This window comes from Abramis brama, assembly GCF_963993115.1.
Source record: "Abramis brama genome assembly, chromosome: 2".
NCBI lineage: Eukaryota > Metazoa > Chordata > Actinopteri > Cypriniformes > Leuciscidae > Abramis > Abramis brama.
The window spans coordinates 36,467,688-36,474,117 of NC_139964.1; positions in this window are offsets into that span (position 1 = coordinate 36,467,688).

Sequence of the window (6,430 nt, forward strand, 5' to 3'; positions counted from 1 at the left end):
TGAGTTATTCTTCTCATCCCTTCGAGACGAGCGAACTCTCCGGTGTTGGTGTGACGGCGATTTCAGCAAGTGCACACTACCCTGCTGATCTGGTCAGTGATCTGACAGATAGTGTGATTTCTCCCTGTTCGCTTCAGCATCCGCGGAGTTTTTTCCTCTCACAAAAAGAGCATTGCACGTGGCACGTCTTTTTAAAGATGCCTCGCCCGTGCACTTCTGGTTGCGGTCGCGATGTATTCTTTTCTGATGGGCACAATCTCTGCTTAGCGTGTTTGGGTGTTGATCACGCTAGAGCAGCGTTTGTGGATGACTCATGTTCTCACTGCGGGAACATGACCATCTCCATGCTGCGGTCGAGACTCAATGAGCTCACCAGAGCGAGAGTCCCCCTACCCACACCCCAATCTACTGACTCCCCGAGAGCTAGTACTTTGGCTGGTGGCCGGGGTGACCTGAGGGTGACTGTGTGGGACATACCGCCGACACGTCCACGGTCCACACGCCCCTCTTCAGCATCGGTACCCGCGAGTGTTCAAACTGAGACCGCTGGTCCCTCTACGGAGGCCCCGCGTGTTTCGTTTGGAGCTCCAGAGGAGGATGCAATGTCGATCGCTGCATCACAAGGTGGGCGTGAGTCCTCGGGAAGTGAGGATTCGGCTGTGTTGCCGCCCTCGGGCGCGCCAGCATTGCCCGAGTCTGATCCCGAGCTGACTGCCATGCTTTCCCGGGCAGCCACGGCCATTGGGCTCGAGTGGTCCCCGCCACCCGATCCAGTGCGCTCGCGGCTGGATGATTGGTTTTTGGGAGCGGCCGCGGACACTCGTCGCCGCCCAACCCCAATTCCATTCTTCCCGGAAGTGCATGAGGAAGTCACGCGGTCCTGGAAGGCTCCCATGTCTTCCCGTGATCGTCCGTCGGCTTTCTCCGCCTTTCCTCCCCTCGATAAGGCTGATGCTTGTGGGTACACTGGGATTCCCCCGGTTGAACGTTCTGTCGCGATGCAGCTGTGTCCGACAGGCGCTTCATCGCGTGGTGATCCTAAGCACCCATCCAAAGCCTGTAGATTTTCGTCTACTATGGTGGCGAAGTCTTACAGAGCGGCGGGACAGGCAGCTGCCTCTTTGCATGCCATGGCCATCTTGCAGGTCTACCAGGCCAAGATGCTCCGTGACATGCACGAGGGTAGGACAGACCCAGGGCTCTTCGATGAGCTGCGCGCCGCCACCGACCTCGCTCTCCGAGCGACGAAGGTGACCGCGCTCTCTGGGTCTGGTGATGTCCACAGCTGTGGTCCAGGAGCGACATCTCTGGCTGAACCTGGCCGATATGCGTGAGCCCGAGCGGACTCGTCTGCTCGACGCTCCCATATCCCAGGCCGGCCTTTTCGGCAGTGCGGTCGAGGACTTCGCCCAACAGTTCTCGACCGCCCAGAAGCAGACTGAGGCGATCAAGCACATTCTGCCCCGACGCTCCGCTGCTCAGCCGTCGGCACAGAATCCTCAGCCTGCTCGCCGCCGAGGGCGCCCTCCCGCGGCTCCCGCCCCTCCCGCACGGCCCCAGCAGCAGCCTTCATCTGGGCCGCGTCGTGGAGGAAGCCGCAGGAAGGCGCCACAGCCCTCTCCAGCCCCGCGGCCCGCTAAACGCCAGGCCAAGCGGCGCTCCTGAGACGGGCCGCTCAGGATTGGCACTCTTTTCTGTTCAGGAGCTGGTAGCAGGGCCACTCCTTCCCCCGGTGGAGGGCCGGGGGAGAATCTTTTGTTCTCCACTCCCCGCTGCTCGTCCAACGACGAGCAGTACCCTAATGTGGTTAAAGACAGAATTGAATTCCCCAATCCTGAGCCAACAGAGCCCGAGGGCCGCAGAGGGCCGCAGTCCCCTCGGGTCCCACCACTGCCGCCCTCCTCTGTCCCAGAGGTGCGGGATGACAGCACGCGCCGCCCACGGGCCACGCTCCTCTCATCCCCCTCTGTCGCCAGACCCCTGCCAGAGCACGCCCCCGTGGGACGCGCGCCCTCCCCTGGCCTCCTCTGGCAGGACGCGGTTAATGACCGTGCCCCCGCACAGGGCCGCTATGCCACCCTCGCCGGTGCCGGTCATTCCGCCTCGCTGCCCCACCGACGGTACGTCTGTGGTTCGTATGACCCCGCTGGTGCACTTTCTGGAGGCCTGGCTAGAGCTTCCCAGACTGTCCCGCTGGGTCGCGAGAACCATCAGGCTCGGCTACGCGATTCAGTTCGCGCGATCTCCTCTCCGCTTCAGGGGAGTCCGCTTCACTATGGTCGGTGGCAATGCCCCTGTCATGAGAGCGGAGGTCGCCACCCTACTGGCGAAGGGTGCGATCGAGATTGTCCCTCCAGCCGAGATGAAGTCCGGCTTCTACAGCCCTTACTTCATTGTACCCAAGAAGTCCGGTGGGTTACGGCCAATCCTCGACCTGCGTGTCTTGAACCGCTCCCTTCACAGGCTGCCGTTCAAGATGCTAACGGCCAAACACATCCTCCAGTGTGTGCGGCCGCAGGATTGGTTTGCAGCGATCGACCTGAAGGACGCCTACTTCCATGTCTCCATTTTACCTCGACACAGACCGTTTCTACGGTTTGCTTTCGAGGGGCAGGCATACCAGTACGCGGTTCTCCCTTTCGGGCTAGCCCTGTCTCCTCGCGTCTTTACGAAGGTCGTCGAGGCAGCCCTTGTTCCCCTCCGGGAACACGGGGTTCGCATCCTGAACTATCTCGACGACTGGCTGATCCTAGCTCACTCTCGAGACCAGGTTTGCGAACACAGGGACCTAGTGCTCCGGCACCTAGCTCGTCTGGGCCTTCGGGTCAACTGGGAGAAGAGCAAACTCTGCCCCGTGCAGAGGATCTCTTTTCTCGGTATGGAGATCGACTCGGTCGCCATGTGCGCGCAGCTTACGAGCGAGCGCGCGCAGTCACTGCTGACTTGTCTTCGCCAATTCGAGGGCAAGAGTGCGGTTCCACTGAAATTATTTCAGAGGCTCCTGGGGCATATGGCATCCGCAGCCGCAGTAACGCCGCTGGGATTGCTTCATATGAGACCGCTTCAGCTTTGGCTTCGCGATCGAGACCCGAGGTGGGCATGGCAACACGGCACGCTCCAAGTCCCACTGACTCCAGCCTGCCGTCAGACCTTCACCCCGTGGACGAACCTCAAGTTTCTACGGGCCGGAGTGCCCCTAGAACGAGTTTCCCGGCATGTTGTTGTATCAACAGATGCCTCCACCACGGGCTGGGGCGCCATGTGCAATGGACATGCTGCCGCGGGCTCCTGGACAGGACCCCAGCGCCTTTGGCATGTCAATTGCCTCGAGTTGCTGGCTGTACGTCTCGCCCTGCACCGCTTCCGGGCGTTGCTCAAGGGTCAGCACGTACTAGTCCGATCAGACAATACCGCGACAGTAGCGTACATCAACCGTCAAGGTGGTCTACGCTCCCGCCGTATGTCGCAACTCGCCCGCCACCTCCTCATATGGAGTCAGAAGCATCTGAGGTCGCTTCGAGCCATTTATATCCCGGGAGACCTGAACCAGGCGGCCGACGAGCTGTCTCGGCTTCGGCCTCTCGCTGGAGAATGGAGACTCCATCCCCAGTCGGTCCAGCTGATTTGGGATCAGTTCGGGGACGCACAGGTAGACCTGTTTGCCTCCCGCGACTCGTCCCACTGCGACCTGTACTATTCCCTGACCGAGGGTACGCTCGGCACGGATGCACTGGCGCACAGCTGGCCGCGGGGCCTACGCAAGTACGCGTTTCCCCCAGTAAGCCTTCTTGCGCAGACCTTGCGCAAGATCAGGGAGGACGAGGAGCAGGTCATATTGGTTGCCCCGTATTGGCACAACCGGACCTGGTTCTCCGAACTAGTACTCCTCGCGACAGCACCTCCCTGGCCAATCCCTCTGAGGAAGGACCTCCTTTCTCAGGGACGGGGCACCCTTTGGCACCCTCGTCCCGATCTTTGGAACCTCCACGTGTGGCTCCTGGACGGGACGGGGCAGGTTTGAGTACCCTACCACCAGCGGTGGTGGCTACCATCACTTCCGCTAGAGCATCGTCCACGAGACATGCCTACGCGTTGAAGTGGAACCTCTTCGTCAACTGGTGTTCTTCTAAACATCAAGAACCCACGAAATGCCCCATCAGTGTCGTGCTTTCCTTCCTGCAAGAAGGGTTGGAGCGAAGGCTGTCTCCCTCCACCCTGAAAGTGTATGTTGCCGCCATTGCCGCACATCACGACGCAGTTGATGGTAAGTCTCTGGGAAAGCACGACCTGATCATCAGGTTCCTGAGGGGAGCGAGAAGACTGTATCCTCCTCGTCCTCCCCTCGTACCCTCTTGGGACCTCTCAGTGGTTCTAACTGCCCTGCAGAGTGCTCCATTTGAGCCTTTGCAATCAGTAGAGCTTAAGTTCCTGTCTATGAAGACCAGGTGGTGAACCTGCAAGCGCTGCCCTTGGAGGAGGCAGACCCAGCCTTGGCACTGCTCTGCCCAGTACGCGCCCTTCGTGCTTACGTAGACAGAACGCGGTGTTTCAGGACCTCAGACCAGCTCTTTGTCTGTTATGGTGGGAAGCTGAAGGGAAAGGCTCTCTCAAAGCAAAGGTTATCTCACTGGATAGTGGATACCATTGCTTTGGCATACCAGCAGCAAGGTCGTCAATGCCCCCTTGGTGTGAAAGCCCACTCCACTCGTAGTGTGGCTTCCTCTTGGGCTCTAGCGCATGGCGCCTCGCTAACAGACATTTGTAGAGCTGCAGGCTGGGCGACACCAAACTCATTCGCGAGATTCTATAATCTCCGAGTAGAGCCAGTTTCTTCTCATGTACTCGCTTCAACCAGCCGGTACTAGATTCTGCTCAGGTGTCTTCGCTTGCTCGCCATTCCTCTCCACGGACGGGATACGTGCGATTATCTTTTCAGGTGAGTCTGATAAGCTCTGAGTTTCCTCCAGCACTGGTTACGTCAACGCCTGAGTTATGCCAATCTGCCATAACGCAGCTTTTGCGCTTGACTAGGTGCCTCCATGTGCATGGTCCCCCCTCTGGGTGACCCCCACATGTGTATTCCACTGTAAGTCTCTTTTGAGCGTGTGTCTTTCCCTTGGCAAGCCACCTTGCCACCCCTGGGGTTTAAATATTCCACCTGCAGCTGGACACCTCAGTGATACTCCATATGCATCCCTCTGGATCATATGTGTCTCTCAAGTCCCCCCCTTAATGGTTGGGCATAATTGCATATTTCTCCTGAGATATGCTTCCCAGTGTACCTTGGTATTCCTGTGTTAGGTTGGACTCCTTCGTTCGTGCTAGTCCCACAACAGGGAGCTCAGACTTACGCAGGGCACTGGATGACAGCCGAGGTGGCGTGATTAGACTGGAACCCCAATCGTCGTCATCCGACGTAACTCGTTACGTCTTCCTGCCACTTCCGATGTGTCGCTGAAAAACGCCTGGGTCCAGTTTCGACTCCTCAGCGAAGACATATCTGCATGTTGCCAGCGTACTTCCTTATATACCCCCTGCGGTGGGCGGAGATACGCTATGCAAATTCCGCAGACCCATGGCATTTCATTGCCATTGGCTCGTTTTATATACTCGAAGGTGATAGGCTTCTAGGCGAAACCCCAATCGTCGTCATCCGACGTAACGTCTCCGTTCCCTACTCAGGGAACGAGGGTTACATCCGTAACCGAGACGTTACTACATTACTGTTGAAACCACAGTTTACCCACAAATCAAGTCTCAAACACACCTGTTCACTTACTACAGAAAGTGAGAGTGAGATTTCAATAGTAAACCTTGATCTTATTTCTTAAATATTTACAAAGACTTTAAACCTGACAAGTAAAGATGGTGTAAGGGTGGATTTCCTACAGGGGTTCAGGCTGCAGGACTGCCGAATGACTAAAGAAAAGTTATTAGCAAGATTGTAGAAAACTGTCCATTTCTTGTCTATTACCACCCACTGCTACTTATACCAACGACGGAAATAAGCACAGTTACAATAGCGTAATATGTGAGAGTGTTGCTGTAGAGTGACAATATTGTATTGCATTGGTGGCACTTCAAAGCCAATACCAAATCAAAACTAGTTAGCACATTATTTGTAATTGAAAGGGTTTAATGACAATATGGTTATGGTTACACTTAAAATAGTTACAAAATAGATGTATGAGATGATAAAAACATATACCATTAATTGTACCCAGAATATAAAATGTTACCTGAGAGATAGAAAGAGAGGAAGTGAGAGAGAGAGAAGAGAGAGAGAGAGAAGAGAGAGAGAGAAAGAGAGAAGAGAGTAAGTGACAAAGAATAGAGGAGCCAAAGAAAGAGTGCCTCAAGAAAGATAGCCAGAGAATAAAAGGAGACAGAGCAACAGATACAATCTTCTTTTATCCCTTAATTGTTCATT